The sequence below is a fragment of the Struthio camelus genome, chromosome 1 (genome assembly GCF_040807025.1).
Source record: "Struthio camelus isolate bStrCam1 chromosome 1, bStrCam1.hap1, whole genome shotgun sequence".
NCBI lineage: Eukaryota > Metazoa > Chordata > Aves > Struthioniformes > Struthionidae > Struthio > Struthio camelus.
In genome coordinates this window covers 4,370,560-4,390,852 of record NC_090942.1, presented here as the reverse complement: position 1 = coordinate 4,390,852, position 20,293 = coordinate 4,370,560, and the positions used below count along the sequence as shown (strand labels likewise).

General features: G+C 37.5%; 1 long non-coding RNA gene across 1 annotated transcript in view; it reads right to left on the bottom strand.

Moving 5' to 3' along the window:
• The window catches only part of LOC138068232 (uncharacterized), a 111,961-nt gene that overhangs the window by 78,590 nt on the left and 13,078 nt on the right, over window positions 1-20,293 (bottom strand). Inside the window, exon 2 of the long non-coding RNA XR_011142966.1 lies at window positions 19,908-20,013. This is a non-coding gene — a long non-coding RNA (uncharacterized lncRNA). The remainder of the gene's footprint in view (window positions 1-19,907; window positions 20,014-20,293) is intronic.

The following is a 20,293-nucleotide window of genomic DNA, read 5'->3' as shown; positions in this document are numbered from 1 at the left end:
TTTAAAAAGCTTATGAACAGAACATAACTGGCAGTCCATCGGATTGCAAGAGAAGTGGCTTCCTTACTCTCCACCCAAGTGGCAGCACCAGGTGAACTGGACTGTTAACGTTTCTAAACAAAGAAGAAAAGATAAAGAGTAAAATACTCTTGCAAAAATAGACCTTTACAACTCAGTATTTCAGATCCCATGTGTAAAATGGGGAGGTCTGTATTTTCTCTAGGAGAACCTGTGAAGACGACTCTTGATTAAGTAGTACACATTCAGATTATCTAAAAACAAACGCATCAAAAAGACGACATAACGGGTAGGGAGAACCTAAGAAATAACGTCTGAACGCTTTGTTCTTTTAGTAGTGTTGCCTAAACAGAGCTGGAGTTTTTTGAGGAGAAAACATAGCATGTAGTTATACATAGCAAAGGTCACTGGTAAGCTCTGAAGAAAGCACATACAACGCACACATCGAAAGCCCTCAAATCAGCTTGTGCCTTCAGCAGTATCTGGAAGAATACTTTTTTTTTTTTTTAAATATATATAGAAAATAACATCAGTAGCTGAAGCCCTAATAAGACTAGCAAATATTCTGACTTTCTAATTCCTGGCTACACATGCCTAAACCACGCACAGGAACAAACTTTAAAATGTTTCAGTTGGTATCCTTGCTTGGGATCGTTCCCTTGTCTAGGCCAGAGAATTCTGTATTGCCGGGGCTGACTTGTTCCTAGGATCTTCCTCTACAAAACTCCATGTCTTTATCTCAGAAAACTGCATCATTCCACAGACTACAGAGGAAGACCAGACAACGAGCTTTATGTATCTATTTCTCAGATGCTTAAAGGCTGATGATACTCTACTCTTATTAGAAAGCATGACAGAATATTTCGGAAGGGAGAGCTGGCGCTGGCATTGCCTACCAAATGCTCTCCTAAAAAAAGGACAACAGACATTCAGCGGAGAGAAAACATTTTACTTACCATGGAGTTTGCCTGGCTTAACAGTAGTGACCAGAAGTCAACAGATACACAAACTCAACAGCTGTGTCTCAAGACAACTTGTTACCTAATAATTATTCATTTATATCTTTAAGATTGAGTTTAATTTTTTGAAGGAATGTTCACTAAATGCAACCCTCACTTAACTGGAACTTGCAATTTCAACGTGCTCATTAACTGAAGCTAACCTGCCGCATTTAAACCCTGTCATAAGTTGGTCCAAGGTCTTTCCTTGTACTAGTTGACAACTAATTCTCCAGCAGAGATACTAGAAAGCAGAGATGCTAGAGTCTTTAATGAAGTATGAACTCACGACATTAAGGTATAACCACGATCCAAAGGGGCAAAAAGCCTGTGACGTATATCTTGTAGTAAAGTCATGATGCTAATTAACATCAGGTGGACAAACCTAGAGAAGAAGAGATGGCACACATTTTACTGCTGGTTGTAGAGCTACACATAAGCCACCACTGGAACGTCATTATTTCTAGCAGAAAACAGTGAGAGCCAACAGCTGAAAGTTACCCTGTAGCTTCACCATCTGGTGTTAGGACAGCCACCTAAAGAGGCAGCTTCCGCCTTTTCTCATCCCCAACTGTTCATTCCAGTCCCTGTTTCACCTCTTCTTTTGTAATGCAACTGTGCTATGAGCTAGATCTCGGTACTGATCCTGGACAAATTTTTTTTTTTTTCTTTGTTCTCAAGAAATTCTCTGTACAGCTGTACAAAGACCAGGCCAGCACTGGAGGCCAGCACCCTGGCCACAGCAGCTGGCATCAAAGCAGGAACAAGCAATTGGGGGAAGTTATGATTGCTTCTTTCTGGTAGCCGCTCTACCAGCTTATGCCAGCTTAAAATCACTGTGAAACTGAAGAAAACTAGAAATTAGACGCATTCAAGTTAGAAATGCAGAGAAACAGAAGAAAGAGTAAAACACAGACTGTTTAACTAATGGAATAAATTACCAAAAGAGATGGTGAACTCTCCAGTTCTCAGTATCTTCAAAATAAGACTGGATGCCTTTTTGAAAAAAGAGGTGTTCAACAACTGCCTGTTTTTCAGTCAAAACAGGATTTACTGAGCTCAATTACAAGGAGTAACATTTACACATAATGACCTGTGACACCCTAAACGTGAGACTAGTTTTTCTGATAGTTCCTTCTGCCTTACATTTTTTGAAATACATATATATATTTATCTTAGTTCTCTCACCGGCTTTGTCAGACCAGTATGCTGTTAGCAGCTGGAAGCAACAGTGTCAAATTTAATGATATCCTTATCTGGAGCATACCCAAAGGTAGAACCTAGGATTTTGTCCTCTAGAAAGACGCAGCTCTCCTATTTGATCTAGAAGAGCCATCTCATTAGCACGGAAGCAGCAGAAGTCTCACTTGTTCACGTTATCAAGCCAGAAGCGAGGGACAAAGAACCACACTGTGCTAGAACTAGTTACTGACCTTGCCAAAACTCTCAGCTGTGGAAGTGGGAATGCTAATTTTACTTGCCACAAGCAGGCAACGTTGGTTAATTAGAATTCTCATGCTCACAAACCATAAGTAGGAGGGTTGAATTAGAATTCTTGGCTTTTTGCTCAGAGCATCTTTTTCACGCGCTGGTATGGGTGAAGGAAGATGCTTTTTTTCTGCCTCGGTAATTGTTTATTATTTCATCATTTGGGGGGAAAGAAATATATAACTTTACACGACACGTAGCACTTGGCAGCGTTTTGCAACTTCTGAGTGTCCTGATGTCCTGACTAAGATGAGGTCATTTAACACAATTTTGAAATGAATGTATTTTTTTTTGTATCTAAATCTGCACGTTTCACAAGGCAAACAATGAGGAGGAGGTGATAAGAGCGCAGGGCCTCAAGAGTATGGCCTGCTGCCCTTGCCCACATATACCTACTCTTTCTTTTACAGTCTCTGTGTTCCCCCCCCCCCCCACCTCCTGAAGAAAAACAATCTACTCAGGGCAAGTAGGAGCATTTTTCCAGTGCTGCCAACTTCTGCCAAAATTCCACTTCCACTTTAAAATAAAGATTACATTCATTTAACCACAAGATAGTTAACTTATGCAGCAATGTCTGGCAGAAAACTAGAGATGGAGCAAGAAGGAACAGAACAGAGAATCAGGATTCTCTTTTACATTGTCTCCTGCTGCTTTCTGTGTAAGTGGCACCTTTCAGCCAAGTGGAATTAACCAACATCACCGGCCAATTTCACTTTTAAATCCAATATAGAGGGACTGAATACAGATTGAAGAAGAACTGTGGTCAGCTAGCTAAGAGAATGGATAAACATACGATGCAAAAGAAATGCTGGGAGATGGAAGATTGTCCCTTATCACACAAAACATCTGCTTATACTCCTGTTCATGCTACACTTTACACCTTGAGAACTAACTGTAAGAATCTACTGTAAATTAAAACATTGTACCTCATAGAAGAATCATTAGCATCACATCCTCTGTTTTAGGTTTGCTCTTTTAAGTGGCTCAGTTGTAGGACTTCAGACACAAACAACTGAACAGCACGAACTGCACGCAGCTTGCACTGGAGGCAAATCAATACATTGCCAAAATCCAACAGCATACCAGATCTATCCTATTGTTTATCTTGTTCAATAATACCAACTAGGTTTCACAAAGAAAAGTTGTTCCATAGTTTTTTAACAGTTTGTAACGATAAAAACTTTTTATACTAATAACAGATAAATAACTGAAATTACCAACTTCCAGGAAAAGTACAGAAAATATTAAGAGACACCGACAACAAAACGTCAACAGAGAAGAACAATTATTCTACTGTTTAGCTCTGACAGTGACTGCAAAATAGTTCAACAACTTCCTTGAGCTAGCTTGGGAACAAGTAGGAGCCTACTCACATAACTGGCAATTCAGCTTGGCCTGTTTGTTAGGCCAAACAGGATTAATTAAACCATTCTCAGATTGGGCTGATTTGGTTAGTTACCAATATCTGAACTGAAGCTAGCTGAGGAACCTAAGCAGCGTGCTGCAGACACTTAACCTTAAATCCATTAACGAATAATTTAGGTACTAATTACATAGTTTCTCCCTTAACTTATGTAAGCAAGCAACAAATTTTAAAAATAGAAAGTAATTCTTCTATTTTGAAAAACAGATCTGTGTTCTTCACTGCAACTCGATTCCTATTTGATCAATGACACTGTATTTACAGAACAAAAATTCTAAATTGAATTAGTACCTACAATGAAGCACTGATAGTCCAAGTAATGCAAAGGTAGAGAACGAACGTACCAGAAAATAAAAGATACTCACTCTTATGGATTAGACTAATGTGTCAACTTGATTGTTCATTAGGAAGTTAACCATTTGCCCCCTCAAATGAGTAGAAATAGCTTCAATTACTTTGGGCTTCCCTTTGCTACACAGTAATTACAGGCCTGAACTACTTCCACAAGAAAAATATTCATTTTTAACCACAACTAAGGCACTAGTATTGTAAGATCTACTTGTGGGAAAACAAGAATTATATTAATTTAAATACACCCATGAAATTGTCATTATTTTCAGTAGGTGCAAGGTCACAAAAATTTACTAGTCTGAGTGAAATCTATTAGTATTTTACAACACTTACAAAATGACCCGATTTGAAACAAATCACGTCCTTGTTAAACACTGAAATCAATATAAATTGCACCTGATTATTATGTGATTATTAAACTAACCTTATTTTCCTCAATGTAAGTTTGCAAGAGAGTCGATTTACGATTCCCAGCAAAACGTCTTCCAAAACTGTATCTGCTAGAATAGTAAGATGCTGAAGTATGAGCATTAATTGACGTTCTGCAAAGCAAATTTTTACCTTTCGATATATTTTAAATGGAAGCACGAAAAATAAGTAATCATGACAACCCCATTCTGTTTCCTCTGCCTCATCCATGTCATCCATATGATACCTAGAATAACCCAGAGTAATTAAATTATCAGCAGGAGAGATCTACTTGAGCAGAAAATATTTTGAGGAGAACACCACCAATAACTAAGGAAAAGTAAAAGCACGTTTTGAGTGCTGCACTATCCACTGAAGAGGTACCTGTGTTCTTAGGAACAAATGAAGCACGCCCTTTGCAGAAGTCTCATCATCTAACCAGTAAAAACTGCACTGATTCTGCTGTGGAAAGAGATGAGGAATCGTATCTTGCACTGAATAGCTCTGTAAGTTTCCGTTAGTTCAGTTTGTCTGCCCGTTTTCAGAAATGTCTGCATAAAAGACATAAAAGAATATGTGACTACAATTCAGACAAATATCAATTCAGACATTTTTTTCTGGTTAAAAAAACGCAAGGAGTAGTGTGCAGTATGTCAAATAGAAAGACACAAAGGGCTTTAAGCAAAAGAAGAACAGTACTTAGTGACCCCCTCTCATTTGTGACCAGCTTGGTACTTGGCTTCAAGAAAAAAAAAAAAAAAAAAAAACTAACAGAATTTAAAACTCAGGGCAAGAGAAACAGCCATCCCTTTTGATATTCTTGTAAATATAATTCACTGAAAGTCCTGAGTATTGCAACTCTTTGCTACCTATAATAATATAATTTTATAAATTAGAGGCTTATCCCTAAAAACTTTAAAGCTTAATCTTAACAATTTTAAGTCACAACCACTACCACCTCATTTTGCAACTATCCCACACGAATCAGTTCTCCTTAGATGTTTGTTATTAAAACATGACAATGCATTTTGTCTACAGAATTTTGCTGTTTGTCCTCTCCAGAGGGTTCAGTCACTTTTACGCAGCAACACAAAAAGGGGTGGGGCAATCCAGATAAACACGATGTTTAACATCCAGTCTGCATACATTAGGCATCATTAATAATGAAAATTACATGTTTCTGATGCATCCCACTTCGGCAGACAAGGTTTGCCTCTGGAGGCCTTAAAAGCATTCATTTCTCCCCACTCATTAGGCATGAAACTCAGATAACTTTAGGAAGACCCCTTGAACAGGCAGCTAAAATTTACATTTAGGTAAAGCAAGCACTAAGTGGAGAAGATCCTACCTAATAATTTCAGCAGGACAGTTACAGATTTTATAGAAACAGTCAGATGTACACTAACTTCACCGATACGACCGTACTGCATTTTCTTCCACTGTTTCAGAAGTGGGTGGCATTTTCAGAGATAGTCAAATAATTTCGGAACATCAGGAACATAGTTGTCTGCCTCGGCATCTCTTCAATCAGTCAGTTGATTACAAGAACAAAATAAAATTTGTCAAGATTATTTCTAGGATTGCAATGGCAGAGTGACTGAGGTAGATAGCATAATGCTGTTACTTACTAAGATTTTAATATGACAGACTAATTTTATTCTAGCTCAGATCATTCCCCTGAAACTATTCAATTTATACAAACCAAGAATGACTCTACATGAATGTACATGTCTAAAAGAAGAAAAAGTAAGGTGATTTGGAGTGTATTAGTTTGACTCAAAAGACAAACGATCCCGGGTTTTACAATTTCCACAGGGAAAAAAAAAAAAAAAAACACCATGGGAATACCTATGCAAATCAAAGATTTCTCATGCAGAACAGTAACGGAATCACACAAAATTATCCTGGATTGGAATTTACCTCACCTAACTTCTACCTTGCAGGTATCCTCATCTAAGCTAGCTTCACAGGTTCCCACTGTAGTTAGTTCTAGTTAAAATAGTCAGCGGAGCCTAAAGTATGGTTTATCCGCCTAAACGTAGTCTCTGTTTGAGAAAAAGAAGAATCGCATCATACGCTTCCTAAGCTAGCTCTCCAAAGACTACAATGAGGAGTCTACAGCGACTTGTTCAGACGCAGTCATCTGCGCTGCTGTTTCATACCTAGATTTGGCAGAGATCAATCTCACCCTTCTGTTGGCAACTGTAGGCTTCTTCTAGCCAATTCCCTGGAAAGATCTCTTTTGTATTTTTGGTAACAAAAAAATGATCCATACTAGTCCAAAATATTAGAGACATCGTGACCCTGGTCTTTAACCTAGGAAATGATGCTGAGGACATCAAAAACATTCTGCCCTCCTAGCCTGACCACAGTCTCTTTTGGTTGAAGATGTGGTATTTCATCATTCCATGAGAGAAATGAACCATCAAATCTGATCTTATTTTCTGAAACCGCTGAGTCTTTTACACCTAATCAGAGAACAACACACAGACAATAACCTTATATAGGAGGCAATGAAGACCACTTAGAAAAGTGCCATTTCTTTTATGCACAATAGGCAGAAGCTTCCCTCATTTCATCTTCACATACATAAAAGTCAGGTCCCCTATGCCCAGTGGAATTGTACAGACAGTCACTGGATCAGCACAAAGCTGTCTGTGATCTCTCCCACTACAGTACAGAAGTGGAGGAAGGTGAGTCTACAAGCACTCTGAAACGGGAAAGCCCATCTATACAAATGCGGAATTATATTCTAGATCCATCTAAACCAAAAATTTACCACCTTTGTGTTTGTTTTCTTGTTATAATTGGCCTATGTTTATATTGTAACTCCGGCAAAAACAAATTACTTGGGAAACATTTAGCTGACATAACATGCGAGATTAAAACATTTATACTACTCTTGTAATTATTTCAATACTCACAATCAATTTCAAAAAATTTTGTGTTTGATTGAAAAAAGAGCCCAAGTAGTGCTTCTAAAAACAAACAAAACAAACAAACAACCCACCCACAAAATTTAAGTCAGCTCTCATGGCTCCTTAGCCAAAGAAACAAAATATTGCTGAATATTCGAGTCACGAAAACACAGAAAGGATCCTGTGCTGATTTACTGTGCATTTCACCAACTTTAACCGGATATCAGGGATGGGTTTGACTTCTTGACTGAACTATCAAGCCTGATCGCTGTACTCCCTTCAAAACTTCCTAACTTGTCATTCCTGTTAATGATTCAATTGCTCCTCAAGTATTTTACAGAAAAGAAAAATACCTTGAACTGTACCAGGAATAGCATTCTTTTTTTTTTCCCCCCCCCTCCTTTTTGTGTACTTTTCTGTGAGTCACCCTTTTCTTCCAAGAAATGTCAAGACATCTTTTGAAATACACAGACATAATTCCACTAAAACACAGCAGTACTGTGGTGAGAAGCAAGCTGTACAGGCTTCACATTTAGTGGCCAATGGCTCTGAGGGACAACTTTTTTTTTTTTTTTTCCATAGTATTTAAGTCTGAAAGCCTTCTAGCCACAATGATTTGCGTTGCTTCCATTGGAAAAATACTTGTTTGACTGACCTTCATACACCAAAGAGACTCCAGCCCGCGTTTCTAAACATGCATCTACAACATACAGGCATGATTACTCCGGTCTGCCCTTCATTCTCCCTCTCTTCCTCCACTCCCTGTTAAAACTGAATGTGTCAAGACCGTTATCAGCTAACGCAAATTAACAGGAACAAACGACGGCCCTTGAAACTACTTCTGCACATACTGACTGCCAAATCTCTACAGATATGGTCACGTCCTTTTCCACTATTGTTTAAGGAATGCTAGAAGAGTCACAGGAACAGAGAGGAAAACCTTCCTCAATCCCAAGTTGAGCCAACCACCTTCCGCCTTCAATGCGCCAGTTAACTGGATTACACATCTAATACTTTATATAAAATTGTAAAAGACTAAGAACACTACTCTGCAAATGCAAGGGTGCTATATGCTACGCCTGTAACCTCAATTTCTGTCAAAACTAAATATGACATTGATTTAGGTCCAGCTTCTTCGCTAGAATGGAACATTTAATTTCCTTGTTCCAGCTCCGGCTCCGAGAACTAATTACACGATGAAGTCAACAAGACGGATAATATCTGGCATTGAAATTCTTTTCCTGTTGTAGCAAATCTCGTTGGTCAAAGTAGAAGATTATGTTTTAATACTGGAAACTACACAACATATAGCTCATTGTCATTCCCAAACTCATCCCTCATCCCAATACTGCTGCTACCTGTGGCACGTAAGTAATAAATGTCAGAAAGATGGAGGAGAAAAAAAGATTAAGAAAAGGCTTTCACGTAAAGTACAACAATAACAACAACAAAAAACCACCACATCATTCTTCCAAGAACAGTAAAGTGAAAATAGGCTCGTTTCTGGAAACAAATACTGGAATAATCAATCTTTTCATTAAGTGATTGAATAAGTTGTACAATTTCTGTTTTTTCCTTAGAACCTCTGAAAAAGATATGTTCAGAAAATTTCTTAGAAATTTTGTTAGAATTATGTAGAATTGGTTTCTTATTATTGGGGTTACCCTAGCAGAAATTGGCAGTAAGGAGGAAGCTACATGACGTTTTTCCACCAGGTTGCAGTACCATCATCAGCTTCTGTTCACCGTTACACCCGTGGAAATGAAGAAAATGATACTAATTTTAGCAGCGCATTGATGTAAAGACAGTGTTTTCCATCTTAAGAGTTCCTTTAGTTTTGTACCAAGGCAAACGAGTGCCAAATCTAACTAATACTCACTGAAGTAGTATTACAGAAATCCCTGCTGTTGTGAAGACGGAGAAATCTGCTACTTTTTTGTCTTCTGATTGAAGAAAGAATGCTTTATTCTCAGTATGTTCTGGACATAATCCTGCAACTACTTTGTAGAAGAGTTTTGGTTGTGGCTACCAGCTGATAAAAGCTTATTTCAATGACCACCTATCTCAGTACCTCTACGTTTGTTTTCCTTAATGTAAGTTTGAGCCCATGTCTCATTTCAATCAAGAGCTCTTTCTTTGCACTTCACAATATTGTATGTCCAAAGTTGAAGGTCGAGGACGGCTTCATACTTGATTTGCTCTTTGTAATACCTCACAGGCTGTAAAATGCAAGTCTTGCTGACCTGCTGTAATGGGGTCTAAATGTTGGAAGAATTATGATTTCATTTTATGACAACACTCCTAGAGATAAACGCATAAAGTATCTAATGTGCTATATTATAAATACTAATATTCAAAGTAGCATTGCCATCTGTACCGCTTCATTTGAAAGTGAGTGTCGGGCCATCAGCTTGGTTGCCTGCTTTATACTCCTACCTACTTCCATCTTCCACTGCCCTAATAGTTATTCCAACCATACCAGCTGTCAGCTACGAAACTCACAGGTTGAATTTGTATGCCATCATTTAATTTGACTTTACTCACAAAACAAGATTTCAGTATTGATCTGTTTTGGTAACTCTCTCAAATCTTAATCATCCTCTTAATCCAAAGCCTTGAACGAGTTCCAAAGGACTCGCTTTTAGTCAAAGGTTAAAATATATTGCTATGCTGTAAAACAAAAAAAAATCCTGTATCGTTCGTTAGTATAACACAGCAAGTAACTCTGTAATTTAAAAGACCTGAATATTTAATCAAAAAACTTGCTTCGCTATCAATATAATACTGCCTTTTGACAATACTGCAAATATCCTGTGATACTATAATTACTCAGTGCATAAATATTCTGATAGTACTGCCAGTCATTCTTTAGTATAGGCAGGAACTATACTTCAGCATTTACTCATTCGGAAAGCAGGTTGTCTCTTTCTCTTCATCCAGTGCAACTCTTACAGCATTTTCAGCCAATTTTGGGGGGTGACAGCCCACCACCACGCACCCCCACCACCACGCGCGCTGATACTTCTTTTGACCAATGAGAAGGAGCCCAGTCCTTGCTCCATTTGGAAGATCTAGCTTTAGTAGGAGTTCTAAACTTCTTTGTTCAATACTTCAGAGGTGTAACCAAACCATTTACAAAAACAGTACAGACCTCTTAATGAATAGCAAGACAAGTGTGGAGAAGTATTACACAGTGCTTCTACTCATATTTCAACCATTGTTTAAATTCTAGAGTACTGTTTTGTGACCAAGGCTACAAGGAAAACCCTGACTTATCGATCTTAATTTCAGAAAACAGCTTTGCAAAGACCAGATCCCCTTCTACTTGTCAGTTTGGCTAATGCAAGGGACCACACTCTAGTTAACCAATGCTGGTTTTTTAATCTTAAGTACTCTGGATGCTCTCATACCATCCGAATCAGTTATTAATCCCACAATATGAGATATCAGATGATGGCTTCTTATTGAAGCCTTATTGAAACAGAATTTATTCATGCTTGATTTGTGAATGCTTGAAAGCAAGATTTCACATATATATGTGACTTGTCTTGCTGGAACTAGGAGGCCTAGCAAAATTGCGTGTGACATGAACATGGTACTAACGGATGCACTTTTCTTTTCGAGGTGCTCTGGGGCTCTTGTTTTTAATGACTTTTGTTAAAACGACTAATATGTAAAAAACTCTTAAAAAAAAAAAAAACCTAAAGAAAGGAAAAAAAAAAAAGAGAGAGAGAGAGAGAGGCCTTACTATTAAAACTCTATGCAATAAAACACTTGAAGTACTTTGTTGAGTGAGGTCCTACTACAGACTTCTAAAAAGTTCTAAAGAGTTTTATAGCATTAAGAAAATCTCTGCAGAAGCCCAAGCAGCAACACTTCGGGAAAAAGGGCTGGCTCTACAACCCTGTAATTAGACTCAAATTACGGAGAAGAATTAAATGATCCAGAAGGCCGAAGTTTGGGATCCGGAGCCTTGCTTTTTTGACAATTAAGGGCCTAATGCAGAACATAGCACTGCAGAGACTGATTACCACAAATATAATAATGAAGGAAAAAAAAAATCAACTGAATTGAAAAAATGCAAATGGGTAGGCAAAAAAGTACAGTCTGCAGTGGAGAAAAAAAAAGTGTTTTTGCTCAGGAGTATTAAAAACAAGGATCAGAGCAACAAAGTAAGTACCAACAGATGTGTTAAAAATTAAACGATGTGTTAGACACATAATGAAGGTAAAGTGACCAGGTTATTTCTAAATACAGAGTTTTCAATAAAGTGTCTGTGCATCAACTGCAGACCTCAAGTTGTATCAAAAGAAGATGCAGTGGTTTCGTGTTAGGTCTGACAAAACTACCCTACAGAAATCAGCTACAATATTGAGAAAAACGAATGAAGTGAATTAAGTGAGTCAAGTATATGAATCTGCATTAAATTCACAAGTATTCTTTACCTGAGATGCTGTTCAGTCTTCTCCAGATTTACTGGGGCAAGATAATTACTAAATTTTCTGAATTGCTTTAGACTGGGTTGTACTCTTTCTGTAATACCAGGGATCATTACTTTAGAAAAGGCAGATTATGTATTTTCACTTTTAAGCAAGATAGCAACTCTTACACAAGTCAGAGCGAACTTTACATACACTTGTAGGATTCTATTCTAATAGAACTGTAACATATCATACTTGTTAGCAATCTGTATCTCAGTTTCTCTTTCTTTCCATCTGGACATTTCCTTCACAAACTTCAAATATGAAACAATTTTTCGTTTCCTCATCTCATTTTACTTAAAGCATATGCCTCACTTATCATCTTTGTCTGCAGGCGTACTATCAGTAACGATTCTCTACAGCAAGAGTCAGATTCTGAAATCTTTATATTAGGTAACAGCTTACCCCAGCAACAGGGGCAGTCTAAAAACTATTTAAATCAATTAGACTAATTTCCATATTACTCAACCTGATCAGGATACTGTATATCATAACCTAACTAAACAAACTAGAACAGAAGCTATTTGCAAACATTTCAAAAGATCACGAACAGACTAAACGTAACTCAAGTTACAGCAAATGCCGTATCATATCCCAGCCAAAAATCCATCTTGTATAGTATTCTGTCCGACAGAAGCCACCATAAACATTTCAGGAAAAAGCAAAAATTTCTGCAAAAGAACAAACTAAAATAACTGACTAAAAAAAAAAAAAATCACTTTCACCTAAATGCCATCAATTACGGTCAGCATATCCCTCGAGCGTAAGCCTTCGTCTGAGTCACTGACAAAGCAATCACTGTAAGACTTCCAAATGTTATCACATTAATTTTTATTCTATTACACAACTGGTTTTTTTTTTTTTTTTGAAGTTCAAGTAAAACAAAATACCTGAATTAACACATTATTATATGGCAACCTCCCAACACAGTTTTCTGGGTTTTGTCAACTAGCACCAGACCTGTTAATATGAAAAGGTAAACAATTAGTACCTTAATACTGTGGTCTCCGTGTCCTCCTAGTGATAACTATCTGAAATTGCAACTGCGTGCTGTTGGAAGAGCCTCTTAAAAGTAAACTGAAATAAATGAAATGTTAACGTAGGGCAACTGCAGTTGTCAAGCTGAATCTTGTTCATCTTTATTCACGCCAATAAAATCCCCACAAGCTCAACACTATGTATGGAGTTAGGAATACTATAAAGACGTAGACAGATGCACTAGTAATTACTGTCCTTTAGTAAAACCAATAAGCCAAAAGTAACATTTCAGAAAAGCATACAAAGGCAATAACTAGCATTTTGCAAAGTACTTTAACGTCTACGTTTTGAAGTAATGCAGAAAACAAAAAACAGATTCCAAGAGAATTTTCAGATTTGTCTATATGCCTATTTTGAAAGTTTGACCCAGTGTAAGATTGGACAAGTTAAATATGAGTAAAAAGACAGCACTCTCAACCCAGTAATTGCTTGAAAGTTAAGTCACAAACTTCATCCCCAAATAAATTTCTACAGAGCAGCTATACTACGACTCTATGTGCCTCATAGTTCCAAAGAGCTTAGACCACCTAGTCTGAATTCTTTTCCAAAACAGAAATTCCTAGAGAAAATGAACTGAATTTTTTCACCTATCAGGTGACTAGACCGCACTGGACAGAACTGGAGAAAACTGATTAGGTAAAATATTCCCAGATTATCTCAGAAGCTGAACAACAATACCAAACTACAGGCAAATTCAAAACACCAAAGGTCTCTACCCGGCTGACCTAAAAAAAATTCCTTCTGGACCCGAAATCTGACAATCTGTAGGACTTTCAGCATGAAGGCAAGATATGCTAACCAGACACTGGAGAGAAAGCATTTTAAGTACCAGATCAGAACTCTCGCCCGTTATCTTCAAAGTCCTGCCTGTAGCTATGACCAGTGTCAGAGAAGGTGACTGATTAAAAAAAAAAAAAAAACACGCATCTCAGAATACCTCTCTCCCAATGCCTTTTTTCTTCTCCTCCTCCCTCGGGGAGGAAGAAGAAGATGTGATCCTAGAACGTAACGGCTAAAGTTTAGGAATTGTTTGGTTTTCTGTAAGTACTGACTAAATAAAGAGCTACAATTCATATTACCATGTTGGAAGCAATGCAAGCAACTCTTTTCTCCCCAAGACTTGTGGAAAAAAACAAGATACACAATTGTATAACGTGTCTACATGACCTAATGCCATGACACGATACCTAGTTAGCACTAAACAACAGGCTCAGACACAAAAAACATAGTGAAGAGTTCCGCCCAATAATTGTAAGAGTCTCAAACATGCACCATGAACACCAAACAGCAAAACATTCAGTAAAAAAATGCTATCAAGTTTAGGGTTTTTTCCCCCAAGGTCCCAATGCTACCAGTGTTGAAAAGTGGTAACATGCCTCAGTTATTACTTTCAGACCAAAGCACACACGATTTAAAAAATAAAAATAAGAAAAAAAAATCACAATACAGCAGCCTGACAATGCAGTGATTGCATTATGGTACTGGGTCAGTACACTAGGATCCGATATTGACACGTGTGAACTGAACCTGCCACTGTAAAATTAGAGCCTGATTCTGCACAGATCTACAGAAGCACAGTACTCAATAACTTTAGTACATCAGAGTACAAGGACAGTATTTTCAGGTTAATAAGAGGAGCCAATTTTTTAAATTATAAACACCAAAAGCAAGAGAACACTGATGCGGACATAGACTCTACTTCTCTATAGTCCGAAGTCTGAAGCTTGGAAAAGTAAAAAAAAAAAAAATATATATATATTGATAGACTAGTGAACACAGCTAACTGAAGAGTAAAACCTAGATTCTTCATATAGTCGCAATAAAAGCCACATAAATCTGAGGTCTGAACTGTATTTTTGTAAAATCTGCAGATTGATTCTTGCATGGGCAGAAGAGGTTTGAGATGCCTAAGATTTATGATGAAGAGTTATTATGAGGAGCTATTCACAGATGCTAATTACCAGTAAAATTACCATACAAATTTTTAAGATATTGCCAACTACATAAATAGATATACACTTATATTTTAACTTATCACCACAGGCAGCATGTCTTTATGCAGATACAAAAGATGACTCCATAACAATAATGAAATGTCAAGCTGATTGGTTAAAATCATAAAACCATATTATTGTAAAACTGCAAATTTAACAACTGTATAAGAAGTTCCAGTTGCTATTACTTCTGTGAAATCTAGCAAATTATAATCTATCTTTTGCAGTCATCAAGTAAAATACCCAACTCCAACTGAGTATATAATTAACCACAAAATTCATATTCATCTTCAATCTCGAAATTCACACACGGTTCTCACTCATTTTCATAGCATAAGCTCTGTATGTTCATATGCTGCAGAACTTCAGATAATTTATAAATCCAAACACTCCCTTACAAAGCTGTTCTATCTTTAATCTGCTAGTCTAGGTATTAGCCCTAATTAGTATTTTTGCTAATTAATCTGACACTTTAAAAAAAAAAGATTTGGTGATCCGTATGTTTTACGATTACATTGTCTTTAGATAGACATACACACACACTTATATAGAGAAATAGACAAGATACATACATACACATGCACATTTGTTAGCTATTCCAGTTCCTCCAACTGTGTTGCAAACCACATAGAACTCTTTCAAACTACCTCTGAATTCTACTTTTTCCTTCAGATGCACTCTTCATCTTGCCTGGTTCCCACACACACTGACCTGCACACACACTTGCATTTACTTTGCTCCATTATGCTCTATTTCCGTATTTTAAAGAACACACTTTTGGTTCAAATAATCTCCTTTACATTATATTTAATAATGCATTTTGGGAAGAGAAAGGCCTGTTTCCTTTTGCACATATGAACATACGCTTGTTTCCCTTTCCTGCCAAATTCTTGACATTTAATCTAAACTCCTATGAAATTTGATGGTTACTTTTCCAAACCCATTGCTTTCAGAAACCACTGACTGAATGAGAACCTCGCATCCAAAAAAAAGCAGTAATAATAACTAGCATTGCTCCTTAGATATTTTGAACTCATCAGGCAACTTATCTAAAACCGTTTTGTTGATGTCGGGGCCTATCTCAAAAATTTTAAGTATAATCTAATTATTTGACGTATGACTTAACAGTTTGAGAACATCCATGACCGTCAATACTTTTTCTGCGTGTGTGACTATGTTTAAACTGTTTCCATGCCACCACTCAGGCTTTTATGAACTACATTTCTCTGCAGTGCTGCTACAAATATAGCTTGTGCTCACTGCAGTGTGCGTTGCCCTATGAAGCACTGCTATTCAACGGTGGTATATGAGCTCTGAAGTAGAAACAAAACACGGACAGGCAGAAGCGAGAGAGGAAAAAACAAAACACAGCTGAGTTTTTCTAAGAAATACATTTTTAGATTTACCATGTAAAACAAGGTTTTCAGGAAGTGGCTCATACCGGAAGCCAATGACCTCACAGTTTCTTATAAATACCACACAATTACAGAATGAAAGAGAACAGTATTTCTTGCTACCACTTTCTTTTAAGGTTCACATTATTAGCCGTTAACTCCAAGCTTACCAGTTACCAAAATAAAATCCTGAATGAAAGTAATAAGATTTCTGGAGATTTAAAATACGCAAAGCAATACCTGTGTCACTCAGAGCAGTGAAATATCATTAATTCTATTACCCTGTAACTCGTCAGTGCTTTTTAATTTTTGAATTTTTAAAGCCTGTTGTGAAAAATTCCAATAGGCAGATGATTACTCACCTCCTCCCCAATCTAAGCCAATTGGTAAAAAAAAAAACAACAAAAAAAAAAACCTCATATTCTATAACACCTACCCTCCAATCCTCCTCTTCCACGTCCAAAACTATCTGCCACTGTTCCTTTCTTGGCTATCTCCTCACCAACATTACAACTCTTCTGATAAACTGCATTTTGCTTGTACAGTTGAAACAGTATTCTTCCATGTGGATTCATATCCGGGACCTTACCAAAGACCTGAGAAATACTGACATTTGAAAAAGCAGGACTCACTGAAGTCAGGTTAGTCTGGCATGATTTGCTTTCGATAAGCTGATTGTATTTTGTTTTCTTTACTATGTACTCAGTGTCTCTCAAGAATTGTTTGAAAGTCTACTGAAGCAGACTAAGAGGTATATAGCTGTCCAAGTTTGTTTTTTTTTTAAATCCTTCTGAAAGGAGTGTAGTACTTCAGCTATTTTGATAAATAGTATAAAAAGCGTAAAAAATATATGCTTTTGTAGTTCTAGGATGGCAAAAAAATAAAAAAACCCTTTCAAAATGTGTAATCATCCTGCCTTTTCGCCACGAGCTTACAAAAGGCCTGAACCAAATGTTTAAATTCTATTACCTTGAGTGACAGCCTCACTTCTGTTTCCTATTTATTAATGCAAAAAATAAATAGCAAAAGATGCTGCAGTCATCTTTTGATATGTCTTACCTCAGCTTGGCTTGCCAATTGTTTATCTTACATTCTGAAGCAGACTTCTCTTTGCAGCTTAGTCCTTTTCCCATTCCTTGTATTGTTTCTTCTTTAATGTAATTATCCAAACATTTGGATCTAAAGCCCTTGCGGTTCCCCCCCCCCCCCCCCCCCCAATTAATAAAAAAACTCTAACTAGTTCCTGTACCACTGACGGAAAGAAATTCCAAGCTTCCTCTACACTCAAACTTGCAGCTTCTCTGCCTGGTTTACTTCACTGCGTTCACTAGCTCAGCATGACTTGAAACGTCTTCAAGGAAAACGGGACTATGGTGGTCAGTACTGCCCTGCCATCAGTTATAGGAAGACTGGACCTCACCATCTACTTTTTCTAAATTAAGACACAAAAATAACCTTCTATATGTTTTTAATCTTGATAAAATATGTAAAAATGCAACTTTTAATAAATGGACTGCATTATTCTTTTCTAAAGACCCCTATATACAACTGTACGTATGTACAAAATTTGCTGACGGAAAGCTTTAGAAGCTTACAACTACAAGTTTATCAGCTAAGTTTGGAGACTGAATTTATTTTTTCATTAGTGATGCTGACATTAAAAATAGCAATGTGCTCATGTTTGTTGATCAAACCAAGTTAGGAAGTGAGAACCAGGATGCTGAACAGAAAGAACTGGATGACCTCAAGGACTTCAGTAACAGAAATGGGATTAGTTTAAACAGCACAAAATACAGAGCCATATACCTTGGGTAAAATACGTATTTCTGCCATATGGACGCTACAGAGGAGAAAAAAAACCTAGTCTGCTACAAGGTGATGACAAGTCACTGGAGTGACACGCCTGTGAAATAATGCAGTTGTGACTCTTTGGCTGATCAGACGTACTAACAAGGCTGCAAAGAGACTTCGTCTGATATTTTGCGTACCTTATTTAAGAAGGACGTATTCAGACTTGAGCACGAACAGAGAAGAGCTAACATGAAGCAGAAATGGCAACACATGGCATCCACTCCCTTTCAACTGACAGCCCAGGGCTTGCTAGCATGAATGGACCTGGTCCACTTCACCAGTAGGAGGAGAGAGGGGGGGAAAAAAAAAAAAAAAAAGCCATCTCAGCAGAGGACTGAGAATTACAGTCTCTCAGCTAAGGCCAGCAACCACAGTGAAATGATTCAGCCTAGGCCATCAGTGGAAAGGAGTAGCAGAGGAACACCAATATTAGCTGAAAGAAAGCAGTTGCTTGTTCCGGCTGTGTCTCAGCAAAGACTGAAGGCTGCCTGCCTGAGGTCTTGCTCTGTTATTCTCAGTTCCACCAGTGGTTTACATTAAATTGTCTAACTGCAGGTGTGAGCTGAATGAAGCAGACAAAACACACTTGCAGACTCAACACTGGTCTCAGCAGCACCCGCTCCAGAACGAAAGACAGGATCATGAAGTTGTGGAGTGGGAAACGTAGGAGCAGAATTCACGCAGTCATTTCAACTGGTCTCAGCTGCAGGGCAGCATCTAACAACTGCAAGACGGTTAAGAACAGTGTCTTAAAACCATGTTTCAGCTTTGATGGAACAACTACATATATCAAAGCCCAGCACGTCAAGCCAACTCATTACTGACTTTACACGTTCTAGGGGATACTAAGAAATACTAAGGGACAATATAATCCATGCTGTTTTAATAGTGTGGACAGTAGGCAAACTAAGGTGCAAAACCAGCTCAGACCTGAGCGAAATACATAAAGCAGACACAGTCTAGGATGACAAGAAAGGGGGCCAGCGTGAAGGGAATCAGTATTACGAGCATAGATTAAAGTAAGTTTTGCTTGCTGACCTGACTGAAGAGGGAACAAACGGTATGATTCCCAGTCATAAAAGCATCAGAGGAAATAAACATGACAGAAAAGAGCTACGTAACGTAGAAACTGTTATTATCGCAAAAACAAATGTACATGAAATGGCCCTCAGAAAGTTTAGCCTGGCAGTTAGAAGAAAGATTCTAACCATCATAGCATCCAGGGCTTTGAAAGTCTTCCAACTGTAATAACGGAAGTAAAAAAAAAAAAAAAAAAAGAAAAAATTCTTAACATAGAGTTTGATTAGTTTAAAATAAAAACTCTGCAGCAATTATACAACCTCAGGCATCCTATTATTATATCCTATTTGCAAGGGGCAAAACTGAGAAATATAGGCAGCCATTCCTAGTTTTATGTATTGTAGAACTATTGGTAACTTTAAGTAACATCGTCAACACTACCAGCAGTAAATACCTGAGACCAGGATTTCCAGATGAGAAAAAACCATCATCAAACACTGAAGAAATAATAAAAGGATAATTCACCCAATCAGAAGTTCTGTGATCTAAAATGATCCCTTCAGCAACAAAATAACAACGGACAACGCTGCAGCATGAGTCTTTAGCCAGGAAACATCAGTTACATCTTCTCCTGAACGGACAGAGATGAAAAAAAAAAAAAGTACTTAACAACACATAAAGAAAGGAAAACCAATCACTACCTATTAATATCACAATGAGAACAAGCACACGTGGGCAACATTTCTTCATCGATAAAGCATTTACTCTTCAACACTACGTGCAATCTGAAATATCAGTAATATCACCGACGACGGTTGTCCACACACTCACCATTTAATCAGTACAAGTGCATACCACTACTAAATAAATTAGAGCACGTCTAGCAACTAATCCCACAGCACATTATGAGC